General features: G+C 47.6%; 1 non-coding gene across 1 annotated transcript; it reads right to left on the bottom strand.

Moving 5' to 3' along the window:
• Positions 1 to 4,575: 4,575 nt before the first annotated feature.
• On the bottom strand, positions 4,576 to 4,682 carry LOC116147522 (U6 spliceosomal RNA). The gene has a single exon (XR_004131085.1). It is a non-coding gene; the product is annotated as a U6 spliceosomal RNA (small nuclear RNA).
• Between the last annotated feature and the right edge of the window lie 15,754 nt (positions 4,683 to 20,436).

The following is a 20,436-nucleotide window of genomic DNA, read 5'->3' as shown; positions in this document are numbered from 1 at the left end:
CTGACACCCCAACTAGACAACACCAGTGTCTGTTTGCAGAACTAACGGATGGATGATTTCTGGCTTCCGCAGTTCTCACGAGTCAGCCAGAAGCAGCAGCCTAGGCCTGCAGGTGGAGGTTGACGGAAGCCAGTTGGCACCCACCGTGCAAATACAGGAGCCAGGAGGGACAGCTGAGATGTGGGCGGTGCAGGAAATGCATGCAGAGCAGGGAGGCCTGACGGCCCTGCTTTGAGGGTGAGAGTTTTAGACAAGGAAGATGAGTTACTAGGTTGCCTCAGTTGCCCCCACGTGACTAAGGACAGAGTGGAGAAAGCCTGCTATTTTGTGCAGGTCCTCCAGTCCAGAAGGACAGTGGCGCCTGCCCATTACATGAAGCCATGGAAGTGGATTTCCTGGTTCCCTGGGGAAGGGGCACGGCATCTGCTTTATCCACGTCTGCCCCGTTGCACACGGGCTTCTCCCCAGGACGGCGCTCCTTTGGCCAGCAGCTGGCGGGGCTGGGAGGTGATGCCGCTTTGGGGAGAGTGACAGGTATGAACACCCTGACTCCTTGCCACTCTCTCCCTTGTCCTCCAAGTGGGACAAGTCTCGGGCATGTTCTACAGTTGCCCAAGGTGGTCGCCGTCATGACTTTCCCTGCTCTGTCCCACTCCCCCCTGCTGACGTTTCCTGGGGTCACCTCCAGACACTGCCGGCCTCCATGCTTTCTCAGGATTGGTTTTTGGGGGAACTTGACCTAAGACACCCCTGGCTCACAGGTCATTGAGCTAATAATACTAAATAAAGTATCTTAATCACCTCCTTCATTTCCTCCTCCGGTCCTTCAGTCTATCACCACAAACCATTGCCTTCTCATCCAAATTTATCTCTTAACTTCCCGGAAAAGTCAGAGCTGCTGCACTTATGACAGGCCTTCCATTTTCCAAAACCTGGGGCCTGCATGGAAGATGTGAGGGAAAGCTCGACCTTGCCAAGCAAGGTTGGCTTTCATTGCTCTGCCTGCCACATTGGCTTCCTGCCGGATGCCCAGCTAAGGCCACTGCACCTTAGTGACAATCCAGCCGGGATGACAAGAAGTACAGGAGAGCACTGTCTGGGAGAGCATTAGCAGCCAGGGGAGGGGGGTTTGTGTTTGGTTTTTTGAGTAGCTGTTACTTGCTGTCCTCCCCTCCGTGGACACCCTCAGCCTTTTCCCATTAAATGTATTTTATCCTTTATCAGATTAAGAAAACTTTCTTCTCAAGGGAGCCCTCCTACACTGCTGGTGGGAATGCAGTTTGGTGCAGCCACTGTGGAAAACAGTATGGAGATTCCTCAAAAGACTAGGAATGGACTTACCATATGACCCAGCAATCCCACTCCTGGGCATGTATCCAGAAGGAATCCTACTTCAAAAGGACACCTGCACCCCAATGTTCATAGCAGCACTATTTACAATAGCCAAGACATGGAAACAGTTGCCATCAACAGCTGACTGGATAAAGAAGTTGTGGTATATTTATACGATGGAATACTATTCAGCCATAAAAACTGACAACGTAACACCATTTGCGGCAACATGGATGTTCCTGGAGAATGTCATTCTAAGTGAAGTAAGCCAGAAAGAGAAAGAAAAATACCATATGAAATCACTCATATGCAGAATCTAAAAAAAAAAAAATGAACATAAATACAAAACAGAAACAGATTCATAGACATAGAGTACAGACTTGTGGTTGCCAAGGGGGCAGGGGTGGGAAGGGACAGAATGGGACTTCAAAATTTGTAGGTACTGACAGGCATATGCAGAATAGATAAACAAGATTACATGGTGTAGCACAGGGAAATATATACAAGATCTTGCGGTGGCTCACAGAGAAAAAAATGTGACAATGAACATATGTATGTTCATGTATAACTGGAAAATTGTGCTCTGCACTGGAATTTGACACAACATTGTAAAATGACTGTAATTCAATAAAAAAAATGTTAAAAAAAATAAATAAAAGAAAACTTTCTTCTCTTTGTAGTTTAAGAGATTTTAAAAAACCATTAATGGACGTTGAATTTTATTTCATGTGTTTTATTCATCGATTGAGATGATTAGATGACTTCTCTCCATTAACTTGTAAATGTGGCAAAATTAATTCTTTTTTTCTTGTTGGTAAATTAAATTCTTAGGTTGAACCATTTCTGATATACAACAGAAAGTTTTTGTATGTTGCTGGATTTGATTTTCTAAATTGTGTTTAGGCTCTTTGTTTCTATGTTCACAAAATAGATTAACTTCTAATTTTCTTTCTTACATATGCTTGTTTGGATTTGCTATAAGCTTACGTCAGCCTTGCAAAAGGAGTTGCAGACAGTGTTTGAAATCTTTAGAATGTTTGTGTAGTACTCAAGTGTTCTGTTTCTTGCATTTCCAGGGGATTATGCCTGTTTTCTATGCGAAACATTTTAGATGATTCCATCTCCCGGGGCTGGGGAGCCGGGGGGCGGGTGGGTGGCGATCAGAGCTCATGCTTAGCATGTATGAGTTTCCTGGGTTCAATCCCCAGCATCTCCATCGGAAAAAAAAAAAACCCCAAAACCAAAAAAAAAAAACCCCAAAACCAGCAACAACAAAAAAGATGACTCTGTTTGCAATTATTCAAGTTTTCTGTTTCTTTTTTCAGGCAATTTTGGTATATTTCTAGTGAAATTTCTCCCTTTCACTTAAGTTTTCAACTTTATTGGTATGACATCACTCAGATCTTCTCAGCACTTGTAGTTACAGCCTCCTTTCATAGTGCAATTTCTTTGTGCCCTCCCTTTTTTCTCTTGATCAGCATTTCTAGAAATTTAAAAGTTTAGTTACTTCCCCCGTAAGAACTAACTTTTGTCTTTGTTGAACATCTGTTGTATCTTTGATATTTCTAAATGTCTCTCGTCTTTACTCTTTCTTTCTACTTTCTTTGAGTGTATTCTGTTTTTCCTCTAATTAATTGTCTCATTAATTTTCAGCCATCTTATACATGCATTTAAAGCTGTCACTTTCCCCTTAACACCGTTTTAGCCTTCTCCCACGAGTGTGCTGTGTTGTCTTTTTACAGTTGTCAGTCTGAAGCATTTTCTGACTTCCATTAGGATGTTTCTCTGTCCCATGAGTTAGGAATGTTTTACACTTTTAAATTAATTTCTTAAATTAACCATTTGTTGCACTGTGGTCAGGGATATAATCCCTGTAACACCCATTCTTTGAATTTGTTCAGGCTTGCTTTGTAGCCCCACTTGTGACTACTTTTTGTAAATTCACAGTTTTTATTTGAGAAGAATGTGTGCATTCCGGCTCCTGGGTGAATACAATGCAATACCCATTAGGTCACACTCGTGACATGTCAGAAAAAGCACTGAAACAACAGGACCCCTCACAGGTCTGAAGCGAGGGGAGGGTGACTGCTCCCACCTCGCTGGCCCAAGGCTGGGGCTCTGCTTCCCCAGCCAGGCATCCGAGCACCCAGCTTCCCGGAGCTCTGCGGCCCTCAACATGTGCTCCAAGGCCCTCCTCTCAGGAGAGTCTGAGCTTCAGGAGGGCAGGGATGTGTCTGTTTTCTTCCCCGATGTTCCCGCAGACAAGAGTAAACACTAAGTATTTAAGTACCGTGAATCAATCGCTGAGGAAAAGGTGGCCCCTTGTCAACATGCCAATCAAATTTAATAAGCAGATGTTTTTCTTTTTAAGCTCTACTTCATTTTTCAATTGACAATACATTGCTATGGCTCAAAACTGAAAAGGTGCAAAATAACACACGGTGACCGTGTTCCCAGCCACCCGGTCCCCCTTTCTGGAAGCCACCGCTGCTAACAGCTTGCTTCTGCTCTGCCGGGGAGTTTCGTTCACGCGGAGCCTGTGTGCGTCTGTGTGTCTAACGTACTTTTCAGTCATAATACAGTGGTTCATCCTCGACCTTCCGCCCTCAGTTCTGAGCTCACATTTGAAGGTTTGGGGTCGTTTGCCGGGCGGACACCAGGTGGCAGCATAGACCGGGCTGGGGCTCGTCCCTCCAAAAACCTGGTGATCTCACGTGGTTTCCCGGCTCCCGCGGCCGTGAGTGCGGGGCGCGTGCGCAGCCAGACGCCCACCCGGTTTTAACGAATGAAAGAGGACTTGGCTGAGTTTAAAATCTGTGCCAAAACTGAGCCGTAGGACCTGACACGGGGCTCGGTGGGTTGTCGGATTTAGTTCACGGAGAAACACACGCCTGGAAGGCCGCTCCTGATCCGGGCTGTCTGCACCCGCCCCGCTGGCTTCAGCCCGCACGACAAGGGCACCTGCGGGGTGGCGGTCACCGCAGACGCCCCCGCACACGCTCCGTGCCCCCCACCGCGCCTCGCCCTAAGCTCTGGAAGACGGATGGCCCCTTGGTCCCCACGCTCCGCGCGGTTCTCTCCGCCCCTGGAGACGCCCCGCACCCGCTCCTCCCCTCCATCCTCCTTCAGGTGAAGCTCCGGGCCTGGGTAGATATCAGATTGCCTTCTGTATACCTTGTTATAGATGCGTTTTCCATTTAACGATATATCCTAGAGGTAATTACTTATTAATATACACAATTTTTAAAATTGGAACTCTTTACGAATGTGCGTGTCATCCCTGCGCAGGGGCCACGCTAATCTTCTCTGTATTGTTCCAGTTCCAGCACATGCGCTGCCGAAGCCAGCACTGGAAAAACTTTTTTTTCAACTTAAAAAAAAGTGAGCTGCAGCTTACTGCACCTGGCAAACTACACAAATCTTAAGTGGGAGGCTTGATGATTTGCAGACCTTCCCACCAGCAGCACCAGCAGCTCCTGGTGGTGGGGAGCACGCCCCGCAGACCCCTCTTGCCCCTCCGAGACGCACGCCCTCCCGTAACCACAGCAGTGACTCCCAGAGAGAAGGGCAGCTCTCCCTGGTGGCGGCCTGGCCAGCCGATGCACAGATGTGGCATATTTAGCCCCATTCCTCCAGCCTTTCGCTGTTAGAAATGATGACTCACTGGCTGCCCTGCACACGCACCACCTCTTGTCTTCGCACCTTTACTGGCAAGCCCAAACTCGTCTCATAAAAAAACACATGAAAAGTAATTTGGCTAAGGTCCTCTGGGTCTTGCTACTTCTGCCTATGATTCTCTCTTCATTCCACACTGACTCCTTCCCCTCGTCTGAATTCCTGTTGTTCTTCAGCCCCCACCCTCTTGCTTGTCCCTTGAAGGTGTCCTCCAGCTTTTCCCACCAGAACAGACACACCCGAGGGCCTGGACACGGACTTGTCTCTGTGTTCCTATGCTTGACACAGAGGCTGGAAAATCCAGATCAAGCTCAGTGTTGGCTGATAAATTTGTGTGCCTGTGTATTAGACCTCATGAGAGTTACAGATACCAGTGCCCTCAAGGATAGACATTTGTCTGCTAAACAGTTAAGCAACTGTTCATAATAGACTGTGGAGCAGACTCTAATTGCTTAGTTTAACAGCTATTAGTCTCTTACCGAGGCTCTTACTAAGATACTTTCCCATGTAGCCACAGTGCACACATCAAAATAGAAACTTGACGCTGATGGGCCTGTCATGGAATCCACGTGTACCACGTTTCACAGATTGCACCAAGAGCGTCTTTTATGGCAAAACAAAACAGAACAGGACAGAACACAAACTCTCTCCTTTACCTTCCTTCCTTTTATGCAATTTATGCTACAGGATAGTGTCAAACAATCAGCTAGCAATTAGTAGGGGTTAACTCTGGGTATGATGGCAGTAGAGGCAGATGAGCTAGAAATGTAAGAGGAGGCAGTCATTTCCTCAGGGAAAGAGACAGCCAAAGAGAGCTCAGCTAAGGCGACTGTCATCCCTGGAAGGGGGAAGGGTCAGGTGACTGCAAATGCCCTGTGCAGTCTGAGGAGTGACAGAGAAGTTGCCCGTGTTAGGAGAAGTAGACATCAACAGAAAGGTCTGGACAAGCCACTAAGCAAAGAAACAGGCACCAGCAAGCCCTGGTAATAAATGTCCAGAGCTGCTACAATATATTGCCCAAAATGTCCAGTTTTCAACAACAAAAATGTGATACATGCAAAGAAACAGTAAAATGTGACTCATTCACAGGAAAAAAGCAGTCAGTAGAAATTATCCCTGAGGAAATCAAGATGTTGGACTTACTAGACAAATACTTTAACACAGCTTTTGTAAATATGTTCAAAGAACTAAATAAAAATGTCTGAAGAGCTGAAGTAGGATGTGAGAACAATTATCTCACCAAATAGAAAATGTCAATAAAGAGAAATTATTTAAAAAGAACCAAATAGAAATTCTAGAATGGGTAAAGGACAATGACTGAAATGAAATATTAGTAGCAGATTTGAACTGTGGAATCAAGAATCAGCAATTTTGAAAATAGGTCAATTGAGATTACCTGGTTTGAGGAACAGAAAGAAAAAATAATAAAAACAGAGTATAAAAGACATGTGGGACACTATCAGGCATACAAAAATACACATAATGGAAGTCCCAGTAAGAAAGGAGAGAAAGGGGCACAAAGAATATTTGAAGTAGTTTAAAACTTGTCAAATTTGATGCAGAACATAAATCTGCACATTTCAGAAGCTCAACAAACTCCACGTAGGACCAGCTCAAAGAGATCCACACAAAAAACACACCATAAACAAACTGTTGAAATCCCAAAACAAAGAGAGAATCTTGAAAGAAGAGAGAAGTGACCTACATTTTATTACCTATAATGGATTCTTGTAAGATTGACAGCTGATTTCTCATCAGAAACCACAAGGACCAGAAGGCAGTTGGATGATACAAAGTATGAGGAGAAAAAATCTCCATAATTCTGTATTCAACAAAAATGCCCTTCAAAAATGGAGGAGGAATGAAGACATTCCTAGAGGAATGAAACCTGAGGGAGTTAGTCATTAGTAGGCTTGCCCTACAGGAAATGCAAAAAGGAGTCCTTTGGGCCGAAATGCAAGGACAAAAGACAGTAATTTGAATTCACGTGAAAAAGCAAAGGACACCAAAAAGGTAACTATATAGTTAAATACAAAAGAGCGTATCCTGTGTTTTTGTTTTTAAGTCTTTTCCTTTCACATGTGATTTAAAAGACAACCATATAAAGCAATAATTATATGTATATTTTTATTGAAGTATAGTCAGTTTACAATATTGTGTCAATTTCTGGTGCACAGCATCATGTTTCAGTCATACATGAACATACACATATTCCTTTCATATTCTTTTTCATTGTAGGTTACTACAAGATATTGAATATAGTTCCCTGTGCTCCACGGAAGAAGCCTTTTGTTTACCTATTTTATATATAGTAGTTAGTATCTGCAAATCTTGAATTCCCAATTCATTCCTTCCCACCCCCTTCCCCCCGGGTAACCACAAGTCTGTTTTCTGTCTGTGAGTCTGTTTCTGTTTTGTAAATAAGTTCATTTGTGTCTTTTCTTCTTCTTTTTTTAGATTCCACATATGAGTGATATCATATGGCATTCTTTCTGGCTTACTTCACTTAGAATGACGTTCTCCAGAGCCATCCATGTTGCTGCAAATGGCATTTTATTGTTTTTTTATGGCTGAGTAGTATTCCATTGTATACATATACCACAACTTCTTTATCCAGTCATCTGTTGATGGACATTTAGGTTGCTTCCATGTCTTGGGTATGGTAAATAGTGCTGCTGTGAACATTGGGGTGCAAGTGTCTTTTTGAATTAGAATCCCCTCCAGATACATAAAGCAATAAGTATAAGACAGTGTTGAACTTAGTGTGTAAGGAGGTGATTTGTATGACGGTAGAAGGACACAAGGGGGAGAAGGGGCAGAGCTGGACTGGAGCAGAGGTTCTGAACACTATTGAAATAACTAGCATTAGTCAGAACTGGATTACTATCAAGTAATACGTATTGTAATCCCCAGGACAACACCAAAATATCATCCCAAAACAGTAAAATAAACAGCAAAGGAATGAATTAAAATGATGTACAGAAAATATTTAACACAGCAAAGATAGTTATGGGGTAATAGAAGAACAAAAAAGCCATAAAACATGTAGAAAACACATAACAACGTGGAAGGCATGAACCCTACCTTATCAGTAATTACTTATCATGTAAATGGACTAAATATTCCAATAAAAAGGCAAAGATTGAGAGACTAGATTAAAAAAAAAAAACCCAACAGATTACTGTCTACAAGAGACACATGTTAACTTCAAAAACGCAAATAGCTGGAAGTGGAAGAGTGCGAATATTACATCAAGCAAACAGTAACCAAAAGACAGCTGAAGTGGCTACACTAAGATCACACAAAATGGACTTTCAGACATTTTTACTAAAAACAAAGATGTATATTTTAGAATGATGATAGGGTCAATCTGTCAGGAAGACCTGACAATTATAAGCATATATATACACCTAAAACAAGGTAAAAACAAGTGAAGCATAACTGGAGCGACTGAACTCAAAATACATGAAGAAAAAGCTGAAGTAACTGAACGAAGAAACAACTGAACAGTAACAGCTGGAGACCTCAGTGTCCAAGTGTCAGCAGCGAACAGAAACTCAAGGAGACAGTCAAGAAAGCACATTTATGGTTTGGCAATTTTTTTTAAGAATAGTAAGGTTGTCCTCTGTACCTCTCAGAAGTCGAGAGAGTCCTGGACCACTTTTATTTATCAAGGTTCCAGGAATATTAAAATGCAAATAGCAAAAGTAGGTTGTAGGGGGAGGGCACAGCTCAGTGGAGGAGCATGTGCCTAGCATGCACGAGGTCCTGGGTTCAGTCCTCAGCACCGCCATTAACAAATAAATAAATAAAAGTATTAAACCTAATTACCACCACCTCAACAAAACAAAACAAAAACAGTAGGTTGTGACTACGGTGGAAAAAAAATCAATAGTTGTTGCCTATGAGGTGGGACTGAGTTGACTAGAAGGGGCCAGAGAGCTTTTAAGGAGCTGGAATGTTGAGCATCGTGGGAAGGGTGGCCCCGGGGGCTGCACACTTTTGTCCAGGCTCTGGAACTGGGCACTCTGGAATCGAGTGTGACCTTGTATGTGGTTTACCTGAAAATGCCCCCCGCCCCTGCTCACCTCTGGTTAATGACACACGTGCTGGTGTGTTTGGTGGAAGGACACGGATGTCAGCAACTTGGGTGCCAAGCTCGAGGGCCTGACGAGGACAGAGGGAGCGATCTGTGGTGAGGCAGACACAGCACGGGTGTAAGACCTGGAGAATGTGTGAGGGCTCAACGGGGTTCACAGTGAACTTCCTGTGTCTTTGGAATTTTGCATAATAAGATGTGGGGCGAAGATGGGTGACTGAAAAGTTGCAGTAGATTTCAGTTATTTGCACTTAACCAGTGATGCCTTCAATACACTGAAATACAGTGCAGTGAAGTCATGTCTGAATTTGTGGAAAATAGTGATTTATGGCGTAAACATGTGGTCTCATAATGGGACACAAGTTAAAAGTGCTAGGAAGCACCTTTTACCTTTTAGAACCTGACAGTGTACATCAGAGTTACACTCCTGCTTTGTAAAAACCCAGACTCCTATACGAGCTTGGTCAACCTGTCTGAAGCCTGAATTTGCTGGGGCCTGAGATGACATGGCTTTCGGCCCCCAGCACCACCCAGTCTGTACCCACGGGATCCCTGACTAGCTCCTCATCCCTGGCCCTCCCGCCCCCACAGGCCCTGGTCCTTCACTGTGCCTGCGAAGAACAAAGCTTTAACATTTACTAAGCGGGAGGTGACAGGTCCTTTCCATCTCTTTCTATTCATGGCTTCAGCTAATAATTAGTCGCCTGAAGAATGAGGCAATCTGTTTGGTGGGGGAAGGGCCATTAGCCAAACCAATTAGCATCTTGGTTCTGGCCACCTTGGGAATTAATTTAGTCTCACGGCCCATTTGAGTTCTGCAAACATTGTTGTCTCCTCAAGACTGAAGTCGTGATAGTTAAACAGAGGCAGCCCTGGGGACCCAGATGCCGAGGATGCCCTGCGAGGCAGGCTGGCCAGGTCAGCCGGTGGCTTTTGTCCCGCCCACACGCCGACTCCATTCTTATTCTTCTCCCAGGACGTGGCAGCTGGCCGCGGACAGCGCAGGCCCCAGCCGCCTGCGGAGGGAGTGGCGGCTGCCCCGAATGGTTGCACACTCCAGCAGGTCTTTTGTCTTCTCGGAGGACACTCCGACTGCCCGTTACCAGTCTCCCTTCGCACAAAGGGGGTGGCCGTCTGTCTGGACGTGTACCATTGAGGGTGGCAGTCTGGGGTGTCCCCTGCTTGGAGTGGGTGCGGAGACTGGTGTAGAGACCCAGAGGCGGGATTCGTCAGGCAATTCAATTAAGGAGATTCCAGGAATCGTGGGATCTAGATATTGGGGCTCCTGGGGGAACTTGGGGAATGTTCTAAGATCTTTTCTCTCTGGAACCACCCAAGCCTGACAGTCTGGAATCCTCTCTTAATAGAAGCAAGGCCTCCTGCCTCTAACAACTGTTGCTGGAAGAAAATTCTCTGGATCATGCAGATTCCTCTTCCAAGGGGCATCAGTAGCGGCAGACTTTCCACCTCAGCGGCCCCAGCAATGGGAAAGCGGTCCTCGTGAGACCACAGCAGTGACCAGGCTGGCCTCTCATCCCACTGCAGCCTTGGCCTTGACGTTATCATCCCCATTCAGGGAGCGGGGAACTGAGGCTTTAAAGGGACTAGGACCCAGCCAGATACAGGGGCTCACTCGCAGAGTGGCCGGTTCCCAGGCCTGTGCTGCCCGCCCCCAACCCGCTCCCTCCTCCCGGCCGCATCTCCTTCCTCCGCCCCGCAGGTCTCAGGGCCGCAGTCCCAGGCCGGCTTTCGGGCTCCCTCCTGGGGACAGCGCCCAGGCCACAGGTGAGCGAGACAGCACTACTGTTGACTGCAGACAACTCCATCTGCGCTGAGTGCCCTGCGGGGGCGGGAAGAGCCTCCAACTGTCCGCATCCGTTGCTGGGATGAGCTGTCCCACGAGGATTTCGAGAGCCAAGCCGGGAAGTGGTGGGGGTGGGGTGGAGGCGCTGCCCTAGAGGTCTGGCCTCAGCAGTGTCTCCTCAGAAAGAGTGGGGTGGGGTGGGAGGGGCTGGGAGTGGAGCTGGGAGGTGTGGCCAGAGCTCGGGGTCAAGGCAGGGAGGGGACAGAGGCCGGAGAGCAGGTCCTGGGGGCTCTGCGTGGGGGACGATGCGCGACAGTGCTGGTGGGAGGAGCTTAGCCTTCCTGAGGAGGGGGTGTGGAATGCGAAGCAAACTGGGGGTGGGGTCCCACCACGTGGCCCACGGGACAGTCCCAGGGCCCCTCGCCTCCCTGCACTGAGACGCTGTTGGTCCCTGGGTGGGTGGAAAGACGGCCCCGAGCGTCGGGGCAGCCCCAGATGTCCTGTGGCCTCATGGGATCCGGGGGCAAGGGGGCGCAGCAGTAACCGAGGTCTCCAAGCCGAGGGCTGCACGTTCCCCAGGCTTGGGCGCTGAGTTCGAAGGCGCTGGATTCAGACTTGGGCTCGGCACCGCAGACCTGAATGAGGATTTGGTGCAGGGGGTGTCGTTGGGATCCTGTGATCCTGGGAGCCCTGAGCGGGACTGGGGGAGGGGACGGAGAGGGGACAGGGCCAGTCCAGCCTATAGACTCCGCTTTCTTTATAGGCACTCGGCTCAGGCCTGATGGGGGCCTCGGGAGCCTGGCTGGGGGAAAGCTGAGGTCTCCACCCGCTAACCATAGTCTGTGGTTGGCCTGGGGATGTTGGCTCTTGGCCCCTCTGCCTGCCCTGGTGTGGGCTCAGTAAGAGCCGCCTGCGAGCTCTGGTTGGAAGATGCCGGGCTGAGAGGAGGAGGCGGGGTGTCTGCTCCTCCGAATGTGCTGACCACCGCCCCCTCCGCTGCCCCTCCTCTCGGCCCCTCCTCCCATCCTCCCCGACTGCTTCTCCCTGGAGTAATCTGATGCGTCTGCCTTCAGGGCTGGGGCTCCTTGGACGCGGGTGTGGGTACCCGTGGGAGTAGACCCGCAAGGCCGTTCCTCCCCGGGGGGCCTCAGGCACACTCTCGAAGGCCCCAAAGAGAGAGAGGGGCCCAGCGACGCACCCCGACATCGCCGCCTCCCCCGTCTGCACACCTGCTCCCGGAGCTCGTCCGCGCACGCGCACCTGGAGCACTCTTGCCCCTGCTGTTGGAGGGGCTTCTCGAGAAAACCCGCAGCGCGAGCCAGCACGCGTGGGGACGTGGTCCTGAGCCTGTGTTTCCGCGGGAGGCGAGCCTGGTCCCGCAGGGCGCGTCTGCAGCCCGAGACGCGGCCCCTCCCGCACCGGCCGGCTGCGGCCCTCGGCCCCTCGCGGGGCCGGGGCAGGTGTCAGACTCTCCCGGCCGTGGCCCGGTCGGCCTGCGCGGAGGGGTGAAAGCATGCCCTTTCTGCTCAGCTGCCCGAGGATTGCTTACTTGTCTCTGGAGTTCAGCAGCTTCATACTAGGCGGGGTCTCCGTGGTGGGCATCCTGGTTGATTTTCTCACGTGTGCTCTGCACTCTTTCAGGCTGTAGTTCTAAATACCGCCCCCCCCCCTTTAATGTTTCAGGGAAGTTTTCTGCAATTGCGGCTTCAGCCTTTGTTCTGTTCCTTTACTTCTGTTACTTGCTTCAGGAGTTCCTGTTAGCACACGGGGAATCTTTTTGGCCTGCTTGTAACTTTTACAAAAATCCTTTTATTCTTTTTTGATTTCCTTATGATATTTAAAAAGTCCTCCTGCTTCTCTTAAGGCATAAACTGTTGCACTGTTTGCTCTAATGTTCCTTGCAGTTTAGCCTTCATTTCTTTGGCAATTTTCCTCATTTTGAATTCTCTCCGGATTTGGGGGCCTGGGGAGGGGACGCTCCACCATCTAGTTTTTTTTAATTAAAAAACTGTTTTCCGGTGAGGAGGCAAGTGGGGGTTGAACGGAGACTTTGTGCTAAGCACATACTCTACCACTGAGCTATTCCCTCCCAGCGCCACCATCTAGTTTTGTTATAAGTTTGTCCACTTTTTTTCTGAAGTTGAATTGACTTACTATATTGTATTAGTTTCAGGTGCACAACACAGTGATTTCATATCTTTGTAGATTTCCCACCATACAAAGTTATCACAAAATGTTGTCTCTGTCCCCTGTGCTGCGCACACGCCCCGTGACGGATTGGTTTCATAACTGGGAGTCTGCGCCTTTCTTCACCCCCCACTCCTCTCCCCTCTCGGGGCTGCTGGTTTGTTCTCTGAACCTGTGCAGCTATTTCTGTTTTGTTCAATTGGCTCATTTGTTTTGCTTGATTTCAGGTTCCACATACAAGTTAGATCAGACAGTATCTGTCTTTCTCGGACTTACTACACTAGCACAACACGCTCCAGGTCCAGCCATGTCCATGGAGTTTGGTTTTGCTCTCTAAGTGCCATACTAATTTTGTGAAGGATTCAGAAAGATTCAAAAACTCTGAGATCCTGGTGGATTGATGACATAGGAGCATCTCTGAGACTGTCCCCACACTGCACGGCTGCAGAAACTGAGCTGCAGCCAGAGGCGACCTCATCCTAAACCCAACCCCCAGGTACCTCCAACCTCCCAGGGCAGCTCCACAGGCAGGGAAGCGAGGTGGGCACATGGCAGCATCCCAGGTGCCTGTGGTTATGACAGTTTGGAGATTTTATAAAATGTAACCACATGATCTCATTGCTAGGGCCCCTCCCAGGGCCTTGGAAAGAGCATTTGTCCACAGTTTTGGTGACGATGAAGTAAAGCAGAGTGTATCCATGAACAGATATTACACAGCCAAGGAAAAAATATTTTTGAGCTTAAATTGTCTCTTCATAATAATAAATGTGCATTGTAAAAACTTAGAAAAGTTGGATTAAAAATACATAAAATAAGAAGATAAAAACATATTCCTACCACCCAGAGGTTGTCACTGTTACCATAGTGATGTGTTCTTCCAGATTTTGAAGTTATTTCGATGACAGTTAAAACTGCACATAAAAGATGTGAACTGAAAAAATAAATCAGCGCAATGAGCTGTATCAGGAGTGATGCTAAGCTGTAAAGTTATGTACACACAAAAGACACCAACACATTAACAGGGCTTAGTTGTGGGTTGCGGGTTTAGGACAATCGTTACTACCTTGTTTCCCCTGTTTCCTGCAACGGACTTTTTATAATCAGAAAAGTGAATCATTTCAGAAAGTAATTTGTAGTCATTTCAAAAGTGAAATGCAGTTGAGAGTGTATGTGAAATCGGATGAACAGCTTATTTTGTGTCTGATGATTATGCAGCTGCGTTCTGTGGTTTCGGGTTCTCCTCCCTCAAAAAGAAATCAAATCAGATTGTGGTTTTGTTCCCTGACATTAACCTGCAGGTGTCACATGCTCCATGCATTGGCAGAGGATTATGTCGCCAGGGGAGTGAATGTGAAATTCTCAAGGTGCTCTGCTCCGGTCATCAGGACCTCATTTGTCTCTAAGCTAAAAGAGGATTGAATTCTGTAACAATGATCAGAAAATGCTTTTAGGAAGATTCCTTTCCTATTACAAATCTTCTTAAAGTTGCAGTGCGCAGTGTGACCAGCCATGCAGGGGACCCTGCAGCAGGCTTGACGGGACAGCTCCCTTTGCCTTAAAGGCACAGGAAAGGGTGCCGCAGGATTTTATTTTCCACAGGGAATATAATACCGAAGAGGAAAAGCTTGAGAGCGAGGCAGTCAACGTTACTGACACCATATTGGCAAGGCTTCCTGGCCCAGTCACTCTTGGGGACTTTGATTTCCCCAACAAGTGTCACTTCGTGAAAGGCTCTCACCATTGGCCACCAGAGTGTCCCCTAAACGATTTGAGAAATTGAGGCGAATGTTATACTTTACTTTGAAAATATGGTTGTGACTCTTCAGCTTTTTGAGAGCACGGCTGTGTGTTGTTTGCTGGCTGACCTTCCCGCTGTACTGTCTTTGAGGCAGAGATGCTTTCTCTGTTTGAAGGCAGGGAATCAGGCTGGGGCAGTGCACGCGAAGGGTTTCCAAGCTGGGGGCTGGTAAGTACTCGAAGTATTTACCCCTGAACGCTGCTGTGGCGTCTTCATCACTTGCGGTCACTGAGGGTGAACACCCCTTCTGCTCTGGGGAGGGTCTGGGCGTGTATTTGCAGCGTGGCTCTCAAATGACTTGGAAGAGAAGGCCCAAGTCCCGGTGGTTTGGGAAGCACTGAACACACAGGCCTCTGCCTGCTCTTCCATCAAGTCGTGGCCGGCTCTGTGAGCCCGGCCCGGCCGCCCTGCCCCAGCTCCGCGAGGCTGTCTCTCTGTGTGGCGCCGCGACAACCCCAGGCACCCGGGCACCTCCCGCACCAGGTGGGTCTCCTGCCGCTGCTCTGGCCTCCTTTCACTGGCCGCTGGGAGGGTGGGACACGGGGAGACAGATGCAGTTTCTGCCCTGACTGGCTGCAGGTGAGTCTTCCGCAGAGAGGCTCCCAGTTTGGGGACAGTCTTGCGTTGTCCCCTTCTTCCCAGGTGTGGACGCTGCAACGCGGGCCGCGGCTGGTGAGCTGTGAGAGCTTCGCCCTCCCGCCAGGACGGCGGCTCGACGTCTGCAGCGAATCTGTCCCTTGACCCACACCGAAGAGTGACAGCAAAACTGTGCATGTCCCCGCATGCCCAGACACTCGGCCACCCCTGTCCTGGGTCTGAGGCAATAAATGGCACTTTCCTCGGCTGACCTCTTCTTCCACGAACATCCCTCCAGTCCCATTCACTGTGCAGGCGCCGATGGAGTGTGCGGTTCGCTGAGACGTCCGGAGAAAAGCAGGAGGGCATGGAACCCCCGGGGGGTGCTCCCTGAGGGCCCTGCACGCCCCGTCCCGGCTCCTGGGCCAGGTCCAGGTACAGACTGCAGGTTCAGGCTGAACACCAAAACTGAGACAAAACTTTGGTGCATTTTTCAAACACAATGTCTCCTTAGAGTTTAAGGTGGAAAGCAGTGAAAGGCGTGTTTCATGTTGCCATATGAGGAAGCCACCCAGAGGCTGCATCACAGAACTTCATGTACGTAACTACCTACCTAGTCTTCAGACACACGCCTGAGACACACGCTTCCTCACCTGTAACAGCTACAAAATTAGGACGTGCCAAAGTCAGTGTCTTCCTCTGTGCACAGGTGAACTGGCACATCACTCCTGACCGTCAGACAGACGCCTGCAACCCCTGGCATTCTCAGCAACCCAGGTAAGGGCCTTCTGGGGAGGGCTGTGGTCTGAAGGCCTTCTGTTGGCACTTTGTGGTAACATCAAAGCAGCAGCATTGGTGGTATATACACACACACAGACACACACACACAGACCCACAGACATATACACAGACACACACACACAGACACACACACACATGGGAATACTACTCAGCCATAAAAAAGAATGGAATAATGCCGTTTGCAGCAACATGAATGGCCCTAGAGATTATCATACTAAGTGAATTAAGTCAGACAAAGGCAAATATCATATGATATCACATATATGTGGAATCTAAAAAAATGATACAAATTTTATGTACAAACCAAAAATAGACTCATAGACATTGAAAACAAACTATGGTTACCAAAGGGGAAAGGGTGGGGAGGGATAAATTAGAGGTTGGGGATTAACAGATACACATTACTTTATATGAAATAGATAAACAACAAGGACCTACTGTACAGCATAGGGAACTAGATTCAATTTCCTATGATAACATATAATGGAAAAGAATCTGAAAAGAAAATATATACATTTATGTATGTATATGTCTAACTGAATCACTTTGCTGTACATCTGAAACTAATGTAAATCAACTACACTTCAATAAAAAATTTTTTTAAATAGAATCGTATTTTTTTAACAAAGCAGCAGCATGGATGTTACTGGACAGGAGCGCCCAGGAGGAAACCCCGGAGACGGCGGCAAAGCACTTTTAAAGAATTCTGTGTCAAACAGACCCACAGACATAGAGGACAAAGTCACGGTGACCAGGGCAGGAAGCGGGTGGGAGTGATGAACTGGGAGCTCAGGGTTAGCAGATGCTAACTGCTACATATAAAACAGATAAACAGCAAGGTCCTACTGTAGAGCACAGGGAGCTATGTTCAATGCCTTGTAGTGACCAATAATGAGAAAGAACATGGAAAGGAACATATGTCTGTTCATGTATGACTGGACCATGATGCTGTGCACCAGAAACTGACACAGCATTGTAAACTGACTCTACTTCAGTTTATAAAAAAAACCTTTAAAAAAGCACTCTTGTGTTGTCAGCGCTCCTGAGGGAGCGGGGGCGAGGTGTGTGGAAACACGGGCAGTGATGGCTATGACTCGAAACGCAAACCAGAAGCATCAGGTTCTGGAGGGAAGGTCTTAGGGGGACCTTAATGGTTTCACTTATGTTTTCCTTTTTAAAATATTTAGGAAAAATACATGATAAAAGTGATTTATATGTAAGTCTAAAAGAACTCTTTCAATAAGTCTAAAAACTCCCCTGGATAAGGGGGCAGCAGGCCACAGAAACTGGCGGCTTCCCCGAGCGTACGTAGGACAGGGCGGCGCGCAGTGGAAGCAGAGGCAACGGGCCACGCACCCCTCTGGGCCCTGGCGTCTCAGCTGCAGAGCCAGGGAGCAGTGCCTCCCCCGGCTGCCGCGAGGGTGAGATGAGGTGGTGACACGTGGAAAGTCCTCACCGCTGGGTCTGACGCACAGCTGGCAGTGAGTAAAGCTTGTGACTTTCACAGAGAAAACAAACCCTAACAGAAACACAAAGGGAAATTCAAAAATCCCCCATCACTTCTGAGATTTTGAACGGACATATCTAAAAATGGACAGAGATCAAGAAGGTAAAGATTGAAAAACATAAGATGAAGAAGCAGAGCCCTCGATTAACACAGGCGACCAGTCTCCTGTAACGGACGGTCGGCCTTTGCACCCGTCAGAGAACATACGTTATTTTCAACCACACGTAGCATGATCACAGGGGCTGGGACGGTGCTAAGCCATAAAGAAACTGTCAATAAAATTGAAAAATGTAAACCATGGTGTGGATCGTGCTTGCTGATCGCAGCACAGTGAAGTCAGAGACTGACAGCTGATGACAAGCTCTGGCTGACCCCCTAACCTTCAGGCCATCGTAGCCCATGTTTTCGGTGCCCTGCCCAGACCCCCCCTGGTCTCCTCTTCCGGCCAGAGGGCGTGTCCTCCCTGGCTGCTGTGGGGGCTGGAGCCTCGCTGGCTGGGGTGAGGACTTCAAGGTGAAAAAGGACCTCTGCCTCCTGTCTCAGCAGGTCCCTGCAGTGCTCTCAGGCTCCAGAACCCCAGCAGGTCTGGCTGGAGCCAAGCGTCCTGTGAAACCAGTCTAGGAACTTCCTCCTTGCCTCCGTGAAAGGGAACACCGGCCACAAAGGGTTAAACACTTTATTTGGATGGCTGGGCTTGTTCTGGAGAATTAATGGAAGATAAGCTAAAAGTTCATTTATCAGCGTATTAAAGGATAATTATGACGGAGTAAGGGCAGAGAGTCCAAAGGCATTATGATGAACAGACTTAAAACACAGAGCTGGGAAAAAGAGGCTAAAATATATTCAGTAATGCGGGACCAACATTTCCCCCAAATTTCACCATATGCCAGAACCCCTCCCTCTCTCCCCACCTCTCCCTTTGCTTAGGTCACTTATGAACTTATGATTTTAAATTCATCTCAGGAACTTGGAGTTTGAGGCAGATCTAAATAGTGATCTTTTAACAGCAACAAAATTAAGGAAAAAAGACTTCGTGCAAAATCTGCTTCAATCAGATTAGATGGAAAGTGGGTAAAGCTGATTACAACCCCACTAAAGACAGTATTTGGGCAGCATTTGTCCTAAAACAATAGTATTAATTCTTCTTTAACAAGTATTATCTGGAAGAAATCAGTAATTAATGGGCATTCAACATTAAGGGACAATGAATTAAGGGAACCTCAGTATTCCTCCCCTGTGGCACAGGCACAGAAGCCGGAAGGGTGGAGCCGCAGGCGCTTCCTGACCCAGGTCGGCGGGAGGCACCCGAGCACCTCAGGCTTTGGGTTAGATTTGAGCATATTTGCCCTTTTAAAACATAGCAGCTTACCGAGGTGTAATGCATGCACATTAAATTCATCCGAGTACACAGCACAGGGTTCTCTGTTCTGAGCTCAGCAGACACGACCGGAGAAACCGCAGGGCTTTGCTTGGCTTCCATGGAGAAGTGCGTGTGTCCGGGGGCGTGGGGCACAGTGACTCAACCAGGAGGCTCTGTCCTAGTACCAGAGGTGGTCCTTTACCTCGTGAGGTTTCCAGGAATGTTTTGTTTGGCTCAGAGATGCTTAAAACAAACCTTTGCACTACATTGAAAAATGAATAGATTTTACATGAAAATCTGGATTTATGCATTTTACTGAGAGATCAGAAGATCCACAGATTCCAGGCCCTTGTTCCCACATGGCTGATGGGCTGGCTAGCTGAGAGGTGCAGCCGCAGCCACCCTGGAAGAGGCACACATATTCCCGTTCACCCAGTCCCCACCACTCCCTACTGCTCCCCAGCACTGAGGCTGTGGGTGCAGCTATCTGTGCACGAGGGAGGAACATTCATTGCACTCCTGTCACTCACAAAAGGGGGTTTGAAAAGGTGGTAGATTGGGAAGGCCCCAGGGTCATTCTCATACTCTCACATTCCCATTTATACCACCTGCCCGGTCCCTATGCAACTGATCCATCTGTCTGTCTATCTGTCAGTTTAATTAAAAAAATCAGTTAAAGTTTATTTGTTTTGCATCAAACTTGTTTTTGTGACAATCTCAGAAACAAGCAAACCACCACCATGTACGGTGAGATTGGAAAGAGTTTCTTCAGCTTTGTCTTCCTTTTCTCTAGTTCCCTTTTCTGCTCAGCAATGAGATGATTCCTTTTGTGATTAGTAATTAAACATTTGTTCTAGAAGTTCTACTTTTAAATTATGTTCACTTAAAAAACTTGATCAGTTTTGATAGTACTTTCAACCTCACTCATTTAAAAAAATCATTGTTTATATCTTGAAAGTTTCCATGCATAACAATCCCATAGCCTGTAATCGATAATTTCAGTGCTTGAGGTCTTGCTGGGGGTGCCTGCATCTGATGCCTACTTTCCCTGCTGACCGATGACTTTTTGTGTTGCATCATTAGCTGAATTTGATCTGTGATCATTCTCAGGAAACTAGATTAAGAATATTTTTCTCAGGAGATGATTGTCATTTTTCAGTAGTATTTACAACTGTGTTTACCATGTGGTACCCAGATGATTAGGTACCAGAGAGTGCAGCCAACCTAGATATGCTTTAATTTAATTTAACTGTAATTATTTTATTTTAATCTCTTGGGCTTGGCCAGGATACCCTCA

This window comes from Camelus dromedarius, chromosome 18, assembly GCF_036321535.1.
Source record: "Camelus dromedarius isolate mCamDro1 chromosome 18, mCamDro1.pat, whole genome shotgun sequence".
NCBI classification, from domain to species: domain Eukaryota; kingdom Metazoa; phylum Chordata; class Mammalia; order Artiodactyla; family Camelidae; genus Camelus; species Camelus dromedarius.
This window is presented reverse-complemented; position numbering and strand designations above follow the sequence as displayed.